Source organism: Phyllostomus hastatus, unplaced genomic scaffold, assembly GCF_019186645.2.
Source record: "Phyllostomus hastatus isolate PE091 unplaced genomic scaffold, TTU_PhHast_1.1 phas_contig_40, whole genome shotgun sequence".
NCBI lineage: Eukaryota > Metazoa > Chordata > Mammalia > Chiroptera > Phyllostomidae > Phyllostomus > Phyllostomus hastatus.
The window spans coordinates 42,568,268-42,575,783 of record NW_025333872.1 but is presented as its reverse complement, the minus strand read 5'-3'; the positions used below and the strand labels follow the sequence as shown (position 1 = coordinate 42,575,783).

The window sequence follows — 7,516 nt, the reverse complement described above, 5'->3', positions numbered from 1 at the left end:
TCCGAGGCTGCCTCACCTTGCACTTTCTCAGTTAGTTGCTGTCTCCTAATTTCCCTCCCTGTGGCTGTGCTATTTGCCCCTCTGATTCCTATCTGCCTCTCCAACTCAACTCACTTGCTGAAGTTACTTATACAAAAGACTGAATTTTCCAAGTGAAAAGGAATCCAGGAGGATTTTTATGTTTCAGAGCCCAGGGCTTCTGGATACTCATGGGCCTGGGAGCCACTCTGGATGTCATTGAGTGGTAGAGTTTGTCTTCCACACATGGGATGTCTTGAAAGAGGTCCTTTGGTTGTTTACAACAGGGTATTTCCACTGAAGACGGGAGGCCAGCTATGGACCGTTGTGCAGCTAGACCCCTCACAGTGAAAGGCCCCTCACTCAAAGGTGGGAAGGTGCTTCTAGGTCCTAAATCCCCATACCCCAAGTTGACTCAGTTGCCCCTAAGCCTCCTTGACATGAGAAGAAGGCAAAGTAGGAGAGAGTTCACTATCGCCTAATGGAAGCTCAGCTAGTCAGGACTGTTACATAGACCCTGCACTTCCTATCTGAAAGCTGCACTTGGTACAGAAAGGGAGTGATGCAACTCATCTCCATCCTATTCATTTTTGTCATTTTTATAATATTTACAGTTTTTAAAAAAGAATTTCTGATTTGCAAATGATAAAGCAGTAGTGTTTGCTCATTGTCAAGAATTTAGGTAATTTGTGGGGTGGGGGAAAGTGGTGGTGGGAAAATGGAGACAACTGTATTCAAACAACAATAAAAATGATTAATAATAATAATAATAAATTTTTTTAAAGAATTTAGGTAAAACAACCCTCCTACAGGGACATGTTGGTGTCTCACTGTCTTTGGACATGTAAGAGTTGGAGGCAAAGAAATGTGGACTTGGGGAAATCTGGGGCCAGCATGCTACCTTTCAGGCTCAAGGTACATAGAAAAAAAAAAAAAGAAGAATTTAGATAAAACAAAACAAAAAATATTGAAAAGATATTTACATTATCCAGTTATCTCATCCAGAAAATGAATGTCAACATTTGGCCTAGGCCTTCCAATCATAAATAGATACCTCCTTTTTTATTTAGAATTAGTGTGTGTATAGAATTTAGACTCTATTTTCCTTTTTCATTTGACAGTATTTCTTGAGCATTCTTCTATGCCCTTAAGTAGCCTGGGAAAATATGATTTTTATATCTGAATTTCATTGTTTGTTGTACTGTGATTTATGGGCCCATTTCTCTAATGCTGGGTATTCAGGTTCTTCTAACTGGTAGCTAGATAATAAAGAATTCTGTAATGCACATCCCTTTATAGAACACATTTTTATTTGGGGAGAGATAGACTCCTCAAATGGAACTAATGAGTCAAACCTATTAACATTTTGAAAATCCAGTTTTCATTTTGTTTTCTAAATGCATTGTACCAATTTATATCCCAATTTATGCATGATGGTACCCTTCAAATTGAATCTTTACCACACTAATGTTTTTTTTTATTTTATTAATTGGATAGATGTTCACCTCTGTTAATTGAGTCTTATTGCAATTATTTTCTGGTTGTTTGATAACTAGGTACTTTTAACAATTTTATTGAGATACAACTTACATACCTTAAAATCTCATTATAAAGGTACAACTCAGAGGTTTTCAGTAAATTTATAGAGTTTTGTAACTATCACCAATTTTAAAATAATTTTAGGACATTACAGTTTCAGAACAGTCCCTAGCACCCCTCAAAATTTTGGGGAACCCAGTTGTAGTTAATCCCACTCCTATCCTCAGGCAATTATTGCCAAGAAAACTTCCCTTTGTGTCTCCATCAATGTGTCTCTTCTAGGCATTCCATAGAAATGGATTTACACTTAGCATTTTATGCCTGACCTTTTTACTTAGCATAATGTTTTTGAGGTTTATCCATGTTTAACAAGTTATAATGGCACACATTTAATTCATTTTTATCTAATATTTAATTCATTTGCACTGATGAATTCTTCAGTGTGGGTGCATTGCATTTTGTTTCTCCCATCAGCAATTGAAGGGTATTAGAGTTGTTTTCAGTTTGGGACTATTGTGCATAATGCTACTACAGACATTTGCATCCAGTCCTTGCGTGGACGTATGTTTTGTTTTTCTTGGAGATTCAAGGGGTGAAATTGCTGTTCCTCTATTTTTTAAATGTTCACTAACAGGTGAATGCATGAACAAAATTTGGTAGATTTCAAACTTCATTTATGTTCCTGAATGGTTTACACAACATAGAAATTATATTTTCTGAAACTTCAAAAGAATTCTTTGCTAAGTCATCTGGACCTACAGAGTTTTTGAAAGGAGTTGTTACATAACTTTGTCAATTCCTTCTCAATGTGTTGGTTTTTCATATGTATAATTTATTTCATCAATTTCCAGAAATTCATACATTTATCCATTATTTTTACACACTCAACATACAATATTTTCTTTCACAATATGTTCATATCCATTTCTAACATTATATGTTTGTATTTTCTCTTTTCCTGGATTTTAATAGTGAAAAGTACTTCTATTTTGTTAGCCTTTAAAATATTAAAAACACTTAAATTTCTCCAAAATATATAAAGAACTTATTCAACTCAACACTAGGAAGAGAAAGACATACAAATGGCCCATAGACATATGAAAAAATGCTCAACATCACTAGTTATCAGAGGGATTCAAATTAAAACCATAGTGAGATGTCACTTCACACCTACCAAGATGGCTATCATTAAGTCAACAAGCAACAAGTCCTGGTGAGGAGAAGGAGAAAGGGGAGCCCTAGTGCACTGTAGGTGGGAATGCAGACTGCTGCAGCCACTGTGGGAAATAGTATGGAATTTCCTCAAAAAAATAGAAATAGAAATACGTTTTGATCCAATGATTATATAGATGGGACTACATCCTAAGAACCCAAAACACCAGTTCAAAAGAATATATGCACCCCTATATTCATAGCAACATTATTTATAATAATCAAGATTTGGAAACAACACAATTGCCCATCAGTAGATAAGTGGTCAAAAAAAACTATGGTACATTTACACAAGGGAATATTACACAGCAGCAAAAAAAAAAAAATGAAAGGAATTCTTAACTTTTGTGACAGCATGGATGGAACTGGAGGCTATTATACTAAGTGAAATAAGCCAGTCAGTGAAAGATAAATACCATATGATCTCACTTATAAGTAGAATCTAAGGAACAAAATAAACTAGTGAGCAAAACAGAACCAGAGGCATGGAAACAGGGAACAGATTGACAGCTATAAGAAAGGAGGGTGGAAATGGGAACTGATTGAAAAAGTGTGAAGGGATCAGTCAGAGAACATGTATGAAAGACACATGGACAACAGTGTGGGGATGGACTGTAAGAGTGGGTAGGGGTAGGCTGGGTGAAGTGGGGCAAAGGGGAAAAAACTGGGACAACTGTAATAGCATAAACAGTAAAAGATTTAAATTAAAAAATAAAGAAAAAATAAAAACAAATTAATCAATTATACCTTACTTTCTATTTCATAAATTGCTGTATTTACCTTACTTATATATTTCTGCTTGTTTGGATTTATTTTACTCTTCTAATTCTATTTCTTTAGTTATATGATTAGTTTATTTTCTTTATTTCTGGTTTAATAATGAGAGTGTTTGAGGCCTTTCACATGCTCTATCGTACTGATCTGGCCATATTCCATGAATGCTTGCATATAACATTAGATTTTAATTACTTTCTAAATAGCTTTTAATTATAGTTTTGATTTAGTTTTTATGAAATCATAAAGAATTTTAAAATTTTCTAAGTGACTGAGGGATTTAGCTTTTTATTATTATAAGAACTTGTACAATTTTTTTCCAATTATTTTTGCATTTTAAATAAAAGTTTTCTTTGTTGCCTTATGTATTGTTTGTTTTGCTTGGGGTTCCAAATGATACTTTTAAGAAAACTTATTTGTTGTTAAGAAACAAAATTCAATATCTGCCTATAAATCAACTTTAGAAATTATAGTATTTCAAACCTTGGTGACTTTTTTTTCTTTTTGATTGTCAAAGTCTGGTGTCTAGATATCCTAATAACAATTTTTTCTGTTGATTTCCTGTCAAGTTTTGTTTTTTATATTTAATGCTATGTTTCTTCACATGACTCTTAGGCTGTAATATTTTCATTCTGCATTGTACCTTTTATCAACATAAAATGCCAAAATTAATCATTTATTCTAAAGATTGCTTTATAATGATTTCTGCTTTGTCTAATTACTACTGCAACTCACCTTTTCTTTTTATTTTTATCTGCTTGATAAAGATTTGGCCATCATTTTATTTTTTAATTATTTTGAATTAAATTTAACATTTATTGATATTTTTTCTGATTTCCAAGTGAATTCATGTTTGTTGCAGAAATTCTGGCAACTGTAGGAAAGCCCACAGAAAAAATCATCCATTACCCAGTATCCAGAGCTTTCTCTTTTTTCTTCCTCTTCTTTTAAAATTGTCTTTGGTATGTTTAAAGAAAGTTGGAAGAGCTTACATCAGGGCCAATGGTCACAGGCCAATTAAACATGAAACCGGATTGTTCCATGGTCCAGAGCACAGAGAGAGACAAAGTCAAGAAAACAAAATTCATTTTTATTTCAATTCTTGAAATTCAAAAACTGCAAATCACATTCCTCTCTTATCTGTGGGAGTGAAGAAATAAAGTGATTAGATTGCCAGGGTTTCAAAGCTAGGATGACGTGAATCTGCTGTAGACAGGAGGAGGGATCCCAGGAGTTTCGAGAAAGTGATTCCAGCAGCTGCCACTGAAAATCAAAACCTTGCTTGGCTTCAACATGGACCTGGAATGTTGGTGTGTGTTTGTGTGTGTTATTGTGTATGTTTGTGCCGACTGTGGTTGGTGTGTGTTGTTGGGGTGTGTGTTATAGTGGTGGGTGTGAGTATGGGGGCAGGTCACATTGGTAGAGAGGGTCTGGCAGCTGCCCAGGGGTCCCACGAGGGAAATGCAGATGTCAGCACAGAGGAGTGTTTTTTTCTGGAGGTCGGGGAAACTCTGGGTCTGAGAGCTGCCACAAGTCATGTTCTGGCTGAGAAGCAAGGTCCAGAGCTTCAGCAAAACTGCATCCTATGTCAAAGGATCTCAAAATAGGCTCTCCAAGAAAAGGTTAAAGGGAGAAAATCCTTTTTCATAAAAGAAGAAAAGATTAAGTGGCTATTTAATTACTACCATCCAATCCATGTAGGTTGTCATCCAGTGCTCGGTGATTTTCCACTTCTATAGAAGGCAGAGAGGGTGAAATGCAATCCACTTAAAGCAATGGAAAAATAAGGAGTTTTTTTAAACCCTCCTATACACTTCTAGGATTTATACATGAAATATCAGTCTGTAAGGAAAGACTGTAGAATCTCCAGTCCCAATGATCCCTGAAGAGATAAACAGCAGTCCGGAATGCAGGGCCATGAACTGCTGGAAAAGAGCACTGGGCACTGGATCACAAAGACCTGGACCAGAATTTCAGCTCTGCACAAGCCCGCAAGATTATGTAACCTCTTTACTCTTAGTTTCCTCACCTGTAAAATGAGCATGATGACAACTGTATCACAGAGTTTTCTTGGATTAAATAAAATGACAATCTGTATGAATCCCCTAGCTCAGCACCTAGCACCAGTAGATGCTCAACAAATGTAAGCTTCCTCCCGCTTTTCAGCTACCATTTGATAAGCAGTAAACCTTGCACATTCTTTGACCGCTAAAGAGAATGCCAATTCAATTCTATTTGCTAAAAATTTACTGAGTACCTCCTTTGTGGAAGATACTAGGGTGCTTCTTGGCTTCCAGCACCCATTCACCCTACTTTTTATATGGCTTCAATTTTTGCAGGTGGGTCCACCCCAACTACCACCTGCTCAGGTGTTGTGGTTTTGCTGGACTTTAGTTGGTGACATATGACCCAAGTATTACCAATCAAAGAAAGCATCTGAATTCTTTATCAAGAGTGATTGGTTTAGCCCTGGCCACTGTGGCTCAGTTGGCTGGAGTATCACCTGTAAACTGAAAGTTTGCAGGTTCAATCCCTAGTTAGAGCATGTAAGGGAGACAACCAATCGATGTTTCTTTCACACATTGATCTCTCTCTCTCTCTCTCTCTCTCTCTCTCTCTCTACCCCGCCTCTCTCAAATGAGAATAAAATAAGCCATTAAAAAGAAAAAGGAGTAATTGGTTCAGACATGGGAACATGACCCAGTCAAGGCCAGTGAAACTCAGAGGGTTCTGCTGGAACTTGCTGGTCAGTAGGTCCTCTCTCCCGCCAAGAGCCTGGGGCGCTGGAGCTAGTGTAGGCGTCTGAACCCCTCAAGAACCTGAGAATTAACCTATTTATATAAAGGAGAGCAAAGGTAAGTGTAAAAACAGGGAGAAGGCAGCCCAAACCCTGGACTCTTCAGTTATGCGACCCAATAAATTCTGCTTTTTGTTTAATTCCTTCTTTTTTTTTTACCACTGATCACTTCAGTTGAGTTGATTTCTATGTTGCTAAATGAGCCCAAACTGACACAGCCTGTGTAAGAATACAAAAATGATGAAGATCAAAAAACTTATGAACTAAAAAGACGTATACAAAAATAATATACAAAAGTGCTTTCTAGGTAATGGGAAAATGTGGCACACACTTTGCAAACCTGATAGGGCCGGTCAGTCTATAGAGAGGAGGGTCCGAGTGATGTGCAAGGAAGAAAGAAACAGCAAGCCCGAGTGTTAGAGCCTGAGGAATTAGGTTTTGAGGAGGAAAGACGGGGAGATTCTTAGGGAGCCATTGCCATTCTTGTAAAGGAAACAGGGAGTGACAGGAAAAGAGGGTTTTTAGAACGTGGCAGTGTGGGCTATTTTGAGAGAAAAAACCGAAGACTTAAGGCACATTCTTATAATTCCTTTTCACTTTCAGATTGCAGATGCTGGTGTTTACTATCATTGGATAAAGAGCTTGTTTTGGTACTGAAGGGCATAATTGGATGATGGTGGGAAAAAGAGAAGCATTGTGTGTTCAGCTTGAGAGAAGACACAGGATGGGTTAACCCCCAGGGAATGTGCCGGGAACCAGCCTACCTAGAGAACAGGTGCCAAAAAAAGAAAGTGAGAACAAAAGATGCAGGTATGTTGAAGCCATGTGGTGGTTCCTCCAGAAGTTAAACAAAGAATTGCCATATGACCCAGCAATTCACCTGTGGGTATAGACCCAAAAGAACTGAAAGCAGGGACTCAAGCTTGAGCACATACCTTCACACCAGTGTCCATAGCAGCATCGTTCACTAAGGGCAAAAAGTAGAAACAACCCAAATGTCTATCAATAGATAAGTTGGTAAACAAATTGTGGTATATACACGCAATAAAATATTATTCAGCCTTAACAAAGAAGGAAATTCTATATGCTGCAGCCTGTATGAAACCTAAAAACATTATGCTGAGTGAAATGAGCCAAAATAAAAGGACAAATACTGTATGAGATACCTGATGTAGG

General features: G+C 37.0%; 1 non-coding gene across 1 annotated transcript; it reads left to right on the top strand.

Moving 5' to 3' along the window:
* Positions 1-819: 819 nt before the first annotated feature.
* On the top strand, positions 820-948 carry LOC123822314. Its single transcript, XR_006786284.1, has one exon. It is a non-coding gene; the product is annotated as a small nucleolar RNA SNORA38 (small nucleolar RNA).
* Positions 949-7,516: the final 6,568 nt, after the last annotated feature.